General features: G+C 32.6%; 1 pseudogene; it reads right to left on the bottom strand.

Annotated features, from left to right (window-relative positions):
• Positions 1-2726: 2726 nt before the first annotated feature.
• Positions 2727-14757, bottom strand: LOC127241241 (protein ENHANCED DISEASE RESISTANCE 2-like; annotated as a pseudogene).
• Between the last annotated feature and the right edge of the window lie 1401 nt (positions 14758-16158).

The following is a 16158-nucleotide window of genomic DNA, read 5'->3' on the forward strand; positions in this document are numbered from 1 at the left end:
CCATGCACTAAATTAGGTTGATTCCATTGTTAAATATATATTTGATAAGTTTTCAACTAATTTTTTTGTGTCGGATCCTTGAGAAAAACTATAGTGTTCCTATTTTCTACCACTTATGGGCTATCTGGTATATGTTGAACTACGTCTAATTGCCGAATGCACTCTATCTATGAAATGATATTCAATACACCGTTCATATAGCAAAGTTCTTTGGTAACGGAATAAAGTTAAAGGATAAGCATACGATTAACTATCATATACGTTGGGCTCGTAAGGCCACGGATTAAACTGCACAAAAAATATAATATATTTATATTAAAAAAATGTAGCATAAAAATATATAAATATTCAAATGTAATTAAAATACTTGTCTATTTCCTTCATGATCAAGAACATCACGGATAGCAACCACACAACCATTAACAGTTCGAGTAAAATCATGTTTATCCTGAGCTCATCTATAATAAAAAGTAATCGGTTATATTTAAAATACAAAATAATTTAATTAATATATATAATATTTGTATGAATTACAATACTTAGATCCGTAAGGTGCATCGGGAAGCATTACACTATTAGCAAGCATTTGAGAATAGACATCAATAGAGTTTATTGATTTAATTCAAAGGGCCAACATGTATAATCGAGACCATGCCCAAATCTAGAATAATAAAATACTAAAACAATAAAAATAATATTATTAAATAAATTTGAGATGCTAACAATTTATAAAAAAATATACATGTAACAATATGCACGGCTACTAAGTTTTTTTTTTTTTGCTCAAATAATCACTAAACAAAGATCATGATATAGACACGCAAGAGAAGTGCTCTTGATGTGCCATCACGATGGAATCAGACTCAATCATAATTTCTCCTGAACCAATCACTAGGAACCGAGCCCGCAAATTTTAATTGACAATTACAAAATGTGTCAAACTTCAAATTGATGTCACTAACAAGTCATACATTCTTCTAGAATTGGACCATACACTATAAGAAAATATCATTTTTGTAACGAGGATTTTTCATCCAATTCACCTTTTCTTTAACTAATGATATTAAAGATGAAATTAGGAATAGAATTACGTTAGCTACCTGAACTTTAAGGACAAAATTTCGTTAGAAATATACTATTTTTTGTAGTGATAAATCTCAAGGACCCTAAGGCGCACTTTACAAGGCATTGGACCTTCCATAAATCACAACCTCTAATTGAAGAAATTTCATAGATCATAGGATTACAAAGAATTATGGGATTGCCATCAATTATGGGATAATAATACTATAATAATAAGGTTGATTAGAATCTATATGATTTAGTTCATTTAGGAGTACATTTTTTTTTTGTTCTATTTGTCATTGGTCATCTATAAAAGGTCTCATGATTATTATTATAAGCTTGTGCATTGTTTTGAAGTGTAATTTTAAGTGATTCAATTACGTCTTCATATCCCAAAATTGAATTATTTCGAGTGATTTGAAACAAGTCGTGGCCTCTCGAATAATACTAGAACTGTTCTTACCTTACCTTGTATGTCGGTTTGTTTAGAGAATTGTTAGACGTGAGCTTGATCTCTAGTGTTACCTTTCTGATTTCCTCTCAATTCAAGAGAGTCCATATTATCTTCATTAATATATATATATATATATATATCTATCCATCCATACCTTTTCCTACCAAACTTTGCCCAATATTATTGTTACTTATTCATGTGAAATTCGATCCGACTTGTCATCCTTGGCAAGTCGCATCATCTCCCTCCAACTATACTTTTTAGAAATGTCAAGTTACTATACTTTTTAGAAATGTCAAGGTTTTGGAGATATGACAAGTAAATCAACCAGACTCTACTACCATCTGAATTCGAAAATATACTACCCATAATTACCACTAACATAAATCTACATGCCCAACACTCCACTTTTTCTTCAGAATTATCATTATCAATCTAAGATTCATTACTCTTCAAATGATCTTATAAAGTTGAATGCAAAATCCCAGGTTTGTGCTTGAAATATTCTGGGCTAAGAGACAATTGTAACAAATCCATATAAATCTTTGAAGAGTGTTTCTATAGTCTGTCGAAATGTAGCATCACTGACAATAGACTTACTATAAATGGGTAACTGATATATCATGACGACATCTTTTAATGTAACTATTGTTTCACCGAATATGAAATAAAATGTATATGTTTCAAGACGTCATCGCTCAGGTAATGTTGTTAAAACACCAGGATAATGTTTAACATGTCCAATTGTATATACTCCATAAAATCTAATATGATTTAATATCTCAAGGACTCTAGGATGACATAATTTAGATATTCTAGTCCAATATCTTTCGGAACAAAAATAAATTTATGATCAATTAATTCTCCATTCTAAATATACTCAGAATGGTGTGTGAATTAAAGACGAAGTAGACGCTTGTTAATTCACCATTCGAAACATAATCCATCCTCATATGAAAATATCACAAAACACTATCCACATCACAAATTAAAAATATCTGTATTAAAAATATGTCATTTTCACTCGGGAGAGATATATATATATTTAATATATGTTTCAAAATTACCAAAGTAACGTTGCCTGCCGATCATATATTCACATGTACTCATTCATATCCTTAGAATCACAAATATATTATGTATATATATATTTATATTCACAAAATTATGAGACATAATCAGCTTCTTCAGTCACATGGCATGGCGATGATAGTCAGATTAGATCATTGGGATCAAGTCAGCCGGCACTGACTTCGACACGTCCAGATAGTTGAGACGGCACGTCCCAAGAAGGGATTCAGGAAGCTCCTCAACCGTATTGCCCTGAAACCAACAAAAATTAGAAGAAGATGATGATGATGAAGATCTGATCTTGGCTTTACCTGTATCAAGAATGCCATTTCTATGACCAGATTGTTGAGGTATCCCAGCACAAAGCTCACTACGCCTCTTGCCACTGTCGATGATCCAACATCGACGCAGATCTATAACATTAATTTTGTACCATTCTTTACTTTAAGCTAAATGAGTTGAGATTATATATATATATATATACACACACGGCATAATAGCATCAAACTCACTTGTGGTTTATGAAAATTATGCGAAACTCCTCATTGTTGCTTTCTTATAGTTTCAAGAATCTTGCATTTAACATTCTCTTTCGTCATTAGTTAACAGTGATTAGAGCTGTTAAACGAACCGAGCAGTTCGTGAACTCGGCTCGATTTGGCTCACTTAAAGTTAACGGGTCGAACCGAACAACATAAACAGGCTCATTTGGTTAATGAACGAGCCTGAACTTTGTTCGCAAACATTCGTTTAAATAATATATTTATTATAAATATTATATATACATATAAAATTATAATTTATAAATGAATAAATATTAATTTAAAATATATAAATAAAATAATTTTAAATTATATAAATTGAAAAAAAAAGGACAAATGAGCTCGAACGAACTCGAACGAACTTAATCGAGTCGAACACGAACACGAGCTCAAACAACAAAAATTTTTAACGAGTCGAGCTCGAAAGCTTAACGAACAAACACGAGTCTTGTTCGCGAACGTTAATAAACACTTAAAATTTGGTTTGACTCGGCTCGACTCGTTAACGGCTCTAACAGTGACTTAGTAGTTATGGAGTTCTGGATTAATGAAGGAATAGGGGTTAAACGCAGCAACGTTTCTGAAACTATAAAGGACTCTTAGCACAATTTTAAAACAATAGAGAATTTTGAGCAATTTTCATAATCCACATTATTTTGTCTATATTTACCTACCTCCAAGTAGTTCTTTCCTCGGAAATAGTTTGTTTCGAGCGCTTGGCCTATCAAACAAGATTTCTTCCCAACGCTCTGCTTCACGGTCCAAGATCCCTGCAATTGCATCACATTGTCGACACCGTGATACATTCAAATGGTAGAAAGAAGGACTAACAGTTATGGTTTTGATTTTAGTAGCAGACATCCCAACCTTTGAAATGTATGGTATAAGCTTGAACCGTGAATTCCTAAATGCATCGTCGCCATTGACAAAGCGATTCAACAGAGGTGTTTCTTCCAATGGAGTCTTCAGCATGTAGTACAGGGCTAAGCTGTATGTGGTTGCACCAGCCGGAACCTGATGTCATTATCAAGCGCCGTTAAAAATGGAAGTGAGATGCATGAACAATAAGAGCTGTATGAGCACCTGTATGTTGACGACGAAGAAGAATTCAGGAGCTCCGCAAGCTGCATGTTTCTGTAGAATTCACAAGACATATAACTTATTGAGACTTTTTAAAGATTATCGATTGATGAATATGAATCTTTTAGCTCATCTCCTAAATGAGTTCATGTATAGACCTGAACAATGCTTCCATATCGACCGGCTATGTTATCTTCGCGCTTGTTTGATCGCAGCCAATCTGCTGCAACCATTTCGAGCAAAGTTCCTGTGGCCTTTACCTGACAATGAAGAGATATCGTACCCTTAATCATCCGTCAAATTTCATTCCATACAAATAAGGACAGTAGAATGAAAGGACTAACTTTTTTATGGTTCACTAGATAGTTGTCTCCGCGGATAAGGAATGAAGAAGGATCGGCTGTCGCCCAGCTGCAGGGCTTGTTGAATGTCGAATCTCTTGGGAGAGTGGAACCGTAGTCGAATGTCACGTTTTCCTTGTCCTGCATCTCCACATACCCCTTTTTCTGTGCTGCAAACATCAAGAACAGATCAGATCAAACGTATGTTAATCACTAGATCTGTTAGTGTACACAAGTTTTCTGGACTTAAAAGTATTAAGCAGACATACATGAACTTGCAAAATTGTGCAATTTATTCATAAAGTTTGCAGCAGACAACAATTCAACCTGTTGCAAGTCTTCCTGCATATTCGTATCCGGAAACCTTATGCAGTTGTCATGAAGATATCTCGAGAATAAGCATATATGCAATCTGTTTAAACGCGAGAAAAGTAAGAGCAACCGCATATGATAATTCCGGGCTAGAGTTCGAATGCCAATCATTCTCCGATGCATCATCATCTGAAGGCTCGTGAACATCATAAAACTCATCAGCTGAATCGCTTAGCGCCATGAGGCTTGAAGCCCCGGAATTCCATCTCGATATTTCCTCAGCTCCTGTTTCATTTCGTGTCGCCTTCGAGCCTACTTCAGTCTCGACTTTTTCTTTCTCAGTCTCTGGAATGCCAATGTCCATTATTGTCTCCTCGGATAAACGTCCCGGTCTTGGTCTGTACATCTCTCTCAGGGCTGCAAAAAGGAGCACCACCACAAAGGAGAATCTGAGCTTAAAAACGAAGAAAATTCATTCAGGACTTGGATGCACAGGCGGTTGCACCTGCAACTTTCCCGAGCATACGAATAGTAAGTGATCTTGCAGACGCCTTTCCAAAGGACTTCCAGAGTCTCCAATCAATTGCAAGCATATGCTTTATAATGCATTCATTTCCTTGGTTTGTAGGAGAGATCACATATCCACCACCTGGTCAGCAAAGTAACAAACACAGATTATTCGATGTTCTTAATTAGCTCAATTTCCATAAGTTTGCGGCTAAAGATTAAGCATTAGCTCTAGAAAGTACACTACATTAACTAAGTCAAGGCGTACAGTACTTTTAAGAGAAGCCCGAACATATCCATCTTGAGGTGGGCACTTTCTGTGCACCACAGAATGGTAAAGAATCACTGCAACCCGAGAGACAGACGATTAAATATGTAGCTAAGGCTTTACGTACACCATTGAGCTTAGAGGAGATGCTAGTAAGAATATATGCACCATATGTTCCATCGTCTTCTCTTCTCCAATACCGGCGCAGCAAGAAATCTCTCCGACTCATGGTCCTGTAAATATCATGATTACAAAATGCTAATAGCATCATCCAGAAACAGAATCCCATCAGAATTTACGACAGAACTGACCATGGTAGCCAATGGTTGTATAGTTGAATGTGGATTATATCGGTATGACCATCAAGGTGCTCAACGACACTGCCCCGGTAGAAACAGAAATCCCATCTGCAGTGAGAATATATAAACTTGTGTAAAGTTGGGTATCATTTCTAAAAGATATGTTCTTTTTCCTATTACATCATGCTTAAAATGGAAACAAAAATGTTTCGAAGATTCAATTCAATGTACAAAGCGAATATTCGAGCAGACTTACTCTGCCCTGGATGAGCCAAGAGACATAATGGTACGAAATACAGCTTCTGAAGATCCATGAATGACTCCAATTGCCATAATAGCAGGGTGATCGTCCCAACGCTGTTATTAGCAACTCATGAATTCATCAAGAGGCAAGCGATGTTCAACTAAAAAGTAGAAAACAAACAGAAAGAATTTTACCCTTCCATTGCAATCTTTATCTTTGGCTTCTTTGAAGAGACGCAATCCTAATTATGGACACCAATAAAAATATCATGAAGAAGAGAACTGTTGAATTCGAGCCTTGTGTACTCAGATTTATCCTAGTTACCATTCTGACAGCCAAATATTTTCCACGGAGAAGGAGCTATCACGTCCGATGTCATTGCATTCACATGCATTGAAGATGCAGAAATACATTTGACAGGATTATCCTCTTTTCTGCTTGAAAGGTTCATTCTGGTAAATATAAAATCGGTTAAAACTTTGGCCTCAAACCACTTAAAGAAAATAAGCTCTTCGATAGAAGTTTTGAGCTCAAACATATATATTCGAACATTATGGCTGATACACGGGAAATACATTCTAGATTACCTGAAAGGCTGCCATTTCCTTCCAGAATTTGACGACGAATCCTTTCCTCTATTGAATACAGCTTCCTGTAGTGACTGAATCCACCAAGCAGCTTCTTCCGAACTCTTAACTCCCAACTACAAATATTTAATCACATTGTCATCCCTCTGAAGATCTACAGACAAGCAAGCATATCTTCTGCACAGATTGAGCACATACAAAGATTAGAGTACCTTCAGCCGGTCTTTGTGATTGGCGGTATTGCAGAGGGTAAAAGTGAAAAACAACTGCAAATAAAGAGAAAGATCTTATTCATAGACTTATACATTAACCGAATGACACCATTGGCATTTTCTGCTTCCTCGTCATAAACATACTTTTCTAAGGTGTCTCTCTCTTCCATTATCCACCACATGTATACATGAGTCTAATGATTGCATTTTTCCGCGGCTCCTGTAAAGAACAGTCAGTCGACACAAAGAGATTTCCATGAATATAGATAGTTCAGTGAGTCTTCCTCACCTGTAAGGCTGTAACTTGCAGCCACAACTGAACTATTAAAATCTCAATGTTTAAGCCCACTCATCAAACATTGTAAGAACAACATACATGGAGGACAACTAACCCCAAGGTTTCCAGCATTATGCAATGTATGATGAATTGAAAATCATTAAAACGATTAGTTCATTTCCCATTAAATTAGTAGGCATAATTTCCAAAACACCACTGCCATTATCAATTGCGCAAGAGATAAAAATAAAAGCAAACACAATCCACAATCCACCATGCATATTATGACGAACTTGCAAATCGAGAGGAATTAATTAACAGAAACAATGAAAGTAAAATTAGACCTCTGTTCCAGAAGAAGGAATTGCTTTGAAGCTCTTGAGGCAATTGTCTTCCAGAACAAAGTACCTTCTACGTAAATATTGCAATCCTAAACGATTGGTACGAATCACGTAAAGCCACCCCTTCGTTGTCCCTCCAGTTTCCTCCATTTTCCACGAAAGGAAGCAAAAACTCCAATCCTTCGCTTCTGAATTAGAGCGTTCGGAAAATGTTCCAGAGTCAAGCAACTACCATAAAAATTCAACGAAATGTAAAAAAGAAGACACAAGTTCAGGGAAGGCGGGAAGAAATCGATGAATAATCCCCAGATTCCATAGAAGGGAAGCAGAGAATGAAAATGTCGCCAGAAATCTGAAATCTTCAAGATATCTGGCGAACTTCAAGTTTGATGGACTCCTTCCTTCTCTCCTTTCCCGTCTTCCTTCGTTATTTGTTTCGTTTCTTCCATCTTTCTTTATCATGGCGTTTATAGAGAAGCGTACGAATCGTCTGTAATTACGACTTTGACCCTGTTGATTTTTTTTGGTCATTTCACTGTGTTCGAATGAAATACTCTCCCGTCTGACAAAGTATCATTTTTTCATTTTAGTCCGTTACGTATCCATTTTATTTTTTTAGTAACTGTACTATCTATTAATATTATAAATATCCTTACAACTACACAAATGTCGTTACATTTATATCACACATACTAATAAAGTTATTTTGATTATTTTTACTTTATTCTTACTATATCTTAATATAATACTAATATTTCTAAACTTACATGCAAAAAGCAAATTGATACTTATTTCTATGACGGAGTGAGTAATAAAATCTTTTGAAGTGAATCAGTGGTAGTTACTGCGCTATTTTGAATATAAATTTAATTTTTAATATAATATATATTTTTATTAAAAAAAATTTTAAGTTTATTTGGCCAAAGTATTTGGGTTTGTTTCATTGTAAGCAAAAATTGATTTTATAAACGTTTTTAAATAATATTTTGATTTTATTATTTTTAAAATAATAATATATTTTTATTAAAAGAATATAAAGTGAATTATTTTAATTTTAAAATCACAAAAAAATAAATGTTTAAAATTCAAGAAAAAAGACAGTTTGTACACGCTTCTAATTACATTAGTTTCACATGTAATAATGTCCAATTTAGAGTTTGTTAAGTTCTGATTTGGCTGATGTTTTGATTTGTTTTAAATAGTAAAAATTGTGATTTATAATGACTGTATGATTTCATATAAACAAATATTGATTTAATATTTTCAATAAAACATACTCCTTCCGTTCCAGATACCGTGTCTGCTATAATTAAAAACGTATTAGTGAAAATAATTATCCTACTATATAAATAATTATAAATTAAGATTAAGATAACTAATTAGTTTAATTAAAAATAAAAAAAAAATAAATTAAAAAATTTAAAATGAGATTAAAGTGTGTAATCATTTTCCAAAAAAGAAAAGTGATATGGTACGTGGGACGGACAGAAACGGCAACGTGGACATGGTATCTGGGACGGAGGGAGTATAACTTATACTATATACTTCCTCCGCCCTAATACAATAATTTCATTTACCATTTTTGTCCGTTCTAAAACAATATTTTCATTTCCATAAATAGTCATATCACTGTAAAATTATAATTACTTTTTCATTATTATTATTACACAATTGCTACTACTTTTTACACTAATACACTCACAAGAGCAAAAAAATCTTTTATCCGTATTTTTATCCACTACCAATATAATATTAATATTTTTTAAATCTCATGTCAAACACAACCAGGACTATAATAATTTATGAATAGAAGGAGTATAAAATAAAAAATTGATGCATAATTTGATATATTAAGAAAAAAATTTAAAAAAAAAAAAAACTAATATAGGTAATAATGAAAATGAGAAAATGTAAATATACAGTATTATATATTTATACTTCTTGGCCGATAATGAATAAAATGCTGACAGCACATATAATACATAGTGTCAGCATATTATATATAAATAGACAATATATTGTATATTCTTATATAAAATATAAATCCAATACATAAATTAAGAGAATGTGACAATAATTCACATAATATATATATATATATATTAAAATTGATCTCATCATAAAATATATATTAACAAAGTACATGTATAATTAGGGATGGGCAAAAAAAATCGAATCGAATCGTCGAACTGTTGAACCGAACTGAATCGAATCGAATTTTCGGTTAACCGAGCAAATTCGGTTCGAATACAAATACTGCATATTTGATATTTGTTCGGTTCGATTCGATTTCGGTTTTTCATTATTTTTTCGGTTCAGTCAACCGAACCGAATATATTTATGTATTTATAATATTATATTTTAAATTTTATATTAATAATTATATACGATTCGGTTTCGGTTCGGATATTTGAAATATTTGCAAATATTTTTTATTTAATTAGAATGTTAATTTTTTTATATATATTTTTTTTTTAATTTCGGTTCGATTCGAATTATTTGCAAATACCTGTATATTTGCAAATAACCGAACCGTACGCACGCCTGTGTGTATATATATATATATATATTCGATTTCTATGTATTCTCTTGAGGGAATCAAGTGATTATTAAAATCAGAGGGAGCAAACAGCCCACTCCTGCCTCCAAATTTTTTATTTTTTTAATGTAAAAATATATTTTAAATATAATCATATTAAATTATACTTTAATTAAAAATAAATAAATAAATTATATAACATGTGTTTTAATAAAAATTATGTTATTTATTACGTGAATTACCCTGAGTTAATGTAAAGTTTTCACGAAACATCATTTTTAGTCAATAAAGACCAAAATTACGCATATATTATACAAATAAAAAACGTAAAATATTTTAAATAATTTTTTTGAATAAAATAAATAAATAATAAATGGTTAAACCTTCATTTTCATAGTTTTTTTAAAATAATTTCTATGTGATTTTTATAAAAATTATAAAATAAATTGTTGATCAATTATTTATTTATTTATTATATTAAAAAAATTATTTAAAATATTTTATATTTTTTATCTTAGTTTACTTTCATTTTTTTCTTCACCTGTTGTTATTATACAAAGGAGAATCGAAAAACACGACATCCAATCAATATTAGTAAATTAGCAGTGAGCCAGAGTTCGAAGGCTAGTGATGCCATTGTCTAAAATGCTATCTTCGACGATGGCAGCCCACAGTTGATTTCCACCTACCTCGAAGCGGGCACGGCGGCAGAGTAGAATGACGGGCAGCAGCATCACCGTCTCCGGATCGATTTTGATTTTGGAAAAAGAAAAGTGAAACGTGGTGATTTCCGTAAGGTGTATATTTGAGAAGCGTAATAACGCTTTTATCTTTATAATTTTAAAATAATTTTATATAATTTTTAGTACTTTATTTATAATTATAAAATTTATATTGATTTTTTTGTTATGAATTGAATTGCATAATAAATAAATAAATATATATATATGTAATTTTTACAGATAAATTATCAAAACAAATATATTTTTTTATATAAATTTTTTATTATTATAAAAAATCTAATATTAAATTTTTTTTGTTACCGTTTAATTGCATAACAAATATATAGAGGACGATATCTTGTTGTATAGGTATGTGTTACCAATAAACTACTGAAACTAATAAGTTTTACTTTTCTAAAATTTTGAAAAATATATATAGATTTTATTTATTATTAAAATTTTAATATTGATCTTTTTGTTACAGCTTGCATTGCATAGAAAATATATACATGACGACATCTTATCCTATATGTAGTTGTTATGGATATTCTACCGAAACAATTAAATAAAAAAATTTAACCAACAATAAAAATTTTTGTTCCGACAGTTTTCGTTACAAAAACATCTTTTTGTGACAGATTTATTCTTACGGACAATATTTCGCTACATATACAAGGTTTTTTGGTAGTGGTAATTTAGTGAATTTGTCCTTGTTTGCATGGTTTGCTCGTGAGTTATTCTTCCTCTTGTTGTATCTATTGGTCCACAAAATCTTTTATTACCGAGTCATTTTTGCTTTTTCCTTTGTGAGTAAATTTCAATATTGCTTGTTTTCTCTATTTTTCTTAGTCATTAATGGTGTGTTGATAAGGGTATGTTTCTTGAGCAATATTTTTTCAAATTTTACTATTTGAACTCTGTGTTTACCGAAAAAAATACATTTTTTCATTTCACAAAATATCCTATCAAATATTATTTTCATACCAAATTCAAACCAAATTTTAGGTGGATTGCTTCAAAATAAGTCTTGTAAATATGCATGATTTGCACCACACATATGTCGAAACAAATTTGAATTGAATGGTTTTTGTGTTTTTATTAGGGTGTGTTTGTTTGGGGGTTTGAATTTTGAGTTGGGATTTGAATAGTAAAAATTTTGAATTTGGATAGTTGTATGATGTGATATAAATAGGTGATGATGTGATGTTTTGAATGTAAAATTGATTTTTAGTATAATATAAAAAATGAAAAATAGGTGTTTGATTTGATGTTTTTGGGGGAAAAATTTTGGATGAATAGTGGAATTTAATCCAAATCCATCAAACGAACACACCCTTAGAATTTTACAAATTCTTTATACTATATATTTTATTGCTTCCTCTCTCTTTTAAAACTTCAAATATTAAGGAACAATAAATATATTATGTGATGTTATTGGTGAAAAAATTAAGTTATTATAGATACAACAAAAATAAATTGTTGAAAAGACAACAAAACAAACTTTAGATTTGTTGTTAGAACTTCCTTGTAGAAGTGTTTTTTCATGCAAAATTGAATCGTGAGAAATTGCTTTTGAAGATAAATATTGGACATGTATAAACTAATTGATGTACGGGGGCAAAATATATCATTTATATAATTGATGATGATTAATTTTTATGAATATAACTTCTAGATGTATTTTAATTTTAATTGAGATGTGTCATGGAAATGGAAGATGGAAGAAGATTGATACATAACTGATTGGGCTCGACCTTAATGGATTAATAATCCGATCAACCAACACAGTTACAGTCCAGTCCAATCACTTAGAATTGTCTGGAACACATTTTGTTATTTTTTTTCTGTTGTAATATCTGTAATTGCTACGTTTCACAGAGTTTGTTAGGAATTTGTTGAATCAATTGTATATAATATGTGTAGCAATTAATTGATTCAATATACATAATTATACATTGTTGTTGCATATAAATGTTCTATTCTTCTTCATGCTCTATTATTCTTCATAGTATCATAGCACAACTAAGACAAGTCATACCTCATCAGCCACATCTGCAACAGATGATGTAGAACAGGCTACTGGTGTAGCTATTGTTAGAATTTTTGCTCAAACTATTGCCAACCAAACACCTATTCTGCCCAAAACCCTGCTGATTGGAAGTAGAAATAACCAAACCTGACTTTATCTTTTGTTCCTCTCAATGGAACAAACTATTTCTACTGGAGTCAAAGAGTGTAGAACGCCCTTGTTGCCAAAGGCAAGAATGGATTTCTCACAGGCAAACAATCGAGACCTGTAGAATAAACTATAGAGTATAAATCTTGAATTGAAATTTATGCCTTAATCAGAGCATGGGTCATCAACTCCATCATACCTAAGTTACAAGGAGCCCTTATTTTCATCCCAACTGCCAAATCCTTATGGGCGAGCCTAAAAAAAAAATATGGGCAATCAAACGGCTCTCTTATTTATCAACTCAAAAGGTCTATTAGCTCCTTAAAACAAGGGAATGACTCTATTGCCACCTATGTTACCAAATTGCAGAAGTTGTGGGAGGAGCTACTCACCGTCGATCCACCACTGGAGTGCACCTATAAGACAAGTCAAAAAATACGGAGAGGCAAGAAAGGGATCTTCTAATCTAGTTCTTCACTGGGTTAAATGAAATGTACGAAGCTGCTAAGGAACAAATTAAACTAATAATGGACCCATTACCAAGTATGTGTTGAATTTAAATGTCCGATCCTTAAAACGGAAACGTACCTGAAGATGAAGCCATATACGAATCTTGGGTGATTAAAGGTTTGGTCTTCCAAGATCAGGGTGCCGGCTTCCTCTCTGTCCTTGACGGGTGAGGAGTAGAAACTGCAGGGAGAATTAGATCTCTTTTACGGCGCACTAATCCCGGGGACCTAATCCTAGCCTATTTATAATAAGGCAAACATAATTGTAATTACAATTATGCCCTTAATTAATATTATTAATTTGTCACGTCACCAAAATAATAATATTATACGGGTAGCTGCACTTTTATTCCATAACAATCAAGCCTATCAGTCAATAATTAATTATATTAATTAGACCACTTAAAATAATATGACTGAATAAAATAATGACTTTAACAATATATTCGATACACATATTTGATCCCAAAATCCAACAATCTCCAATTGGATCTAGTATGTGTCTGAATGAACATATTATTCCTTATGAGCTCAGTTTTCAATCATTAAACAAGGCATGCAACAATCTGGTCTATCAATCACAACAATATATGACTAAAGAAGCATTCGCCGTACCAACAGCTAAACTCACAATAATCACGGATATCAGTATAATCAAATGACATAGATCAATCATGGAATGTACAGAGAGAAAATTACATAAGTGTGATCTGAATATGTCAATTTTCTACTAGTCCAAATGGAATGAGATCGTAAATTACTTAAACATAATGTCCAAAACATCATAACTGAAATAATGATCAAAATAGTATATAACAAAATATCATGAGAACGACAAAAGAATATAAATGCATACCCCCACTACAGTGAAGCTTCCTCAAATTATAACACACCCATATGAGCAGTATGCTCATGGAAGACCTTAGGTGTTACACATTTAGTTAAGGGTCTGCTAACATGGATTTTGTCCCTAAGTGCTCGATCGAAATATGATGATCTTTCACTCTCTCATTCACAACTAGGAACTTAATGTCAATATGCTTTGATCTGGACGAGCTCCTATTGTTATTGGAATATTCAACGGCTGAATTGTCACAGAAAATCTTGATGGGTTTTTCAACCATCGGAATGATTCGCAGCCCAGCGACAAAGTTCATTAGCCAAATCGATTGTTGTGATGCCTCAAAACACGCCACCAACTCAGCTTCCATAGTGGAATTGGTAACGAGTGTCTGTTTGACATTGTGCCAAGCGATGGCCCCACCAGCCAACATATAAACATAGCTGACCTGTCGCGCGGTCAATCAAATATTTCACCTACTCCGTGATCACAGTTTAATGTAATATAGGGGAAGGGATCGTCTCCACAGGGATTGTGTGATTCACTCTTTCGCGTTCTAATGCAATAAATAAAGGGGAATTTTTCTTTTATTATCTAATTAAAATAAAATAACAAAGCAATTAAATTAAAGGGGAACTGACTATCAAGGGGATGTCTAGCTCAAGGGATGATGCAGTTATGGCACTTGTGTTCTATCATTAATTCAATTAAATTAATTCTTATTAAAGTATCAATAAATTGGTTATAGTTATCAACAAGCTCTGACAACCAATTTTTCCTTACGGTGTAGGTAATTAAGGTACGATCGTTAACTACCCCTAATTAAGCAAATAAACCTAGGTGTGCCCATAAGAATATTGCCTAACCGCATTCCAATCTAGAAAAACCCAATTCAAAACAATTACTATCTAAGAGAAGCAATTAGATTTGATTGTCTAACCCCCGGGAAGGAACTATTCAACTCGGTTGTCACCTATTCAAGTGCGAATACAATTACGGATATCCTACTTGAATTGACTTTAGATTATCAAACTAATTTAAATATCGGTACCAAAATATTCAATCAATCTAACAATCACAAACGCTATTCTTAGAATTAGACGAATATTGATAATCAAAAAGAACTTTTATAAAGAAAATCAAAAATCTCCAAAACAAAAGAACCAAAACATTATCACCCCTCAAACCAGAAAAGTATCTACTCCATAATTAAATAACAAAGAACAAAAGAGAAAGATGAAGTCATAGTGGGAGGGGGAAATCTTCTCTGTCGATTTGCTCCTGCGCGATCTATGAATCTGTCAGTCTCCTGCTCCTGTGCGTTTCTGCCCTAGCCGTCCTCCTTTGAAACGTGTGATCCCTCCTTTTATTTAATGTTTGCCCTAATTATTTTGTAGATGGGCTTCTGGGTCTTTAATTAATTTTATTTTATTTTATTTTTTTGCCAATTATGCCAAATTTAATATTTGCCCTCTGCACACAGCAAATAAACAATTCGCATATAAATTAGGTAGAATCCAATCAAAATCACCCAATTATCGCATATGATATGAATATAAAACGCATGCGATTTCTAACTATCAATTCTCCCCACACCTAGATCATGCTTGCCCTCAAGCATAAATTCGAAATAAGCCAAAGAAATCGCAGGCAACTCGGTATGACAAGAGGGTCCAACACAACCAATTCAATCCGAATTTTAATACATCAAGCCAAGTCAACCTCACAAGATAAAGTGTATTCTCACATGCTCTCTGAAAGAATTAAGTGT

Source organism: Andrographis paniculata, unplaced genomic scaffold, assembly GCF_009805555.1.
Source record: "Andrographis paniculata isolate CXL003 unplaced genomic scaffold, ASM980555v1 Contig82END, whole genome shotgun sequence".
In the NCBI taxonomy this organism is placed as follows: Eukaryota; Viridiplantae; Streptophyta; class Magnoliopsida; order Lamiales; family Acanthaceae; genus Andrographis; species Andrographis paniculata.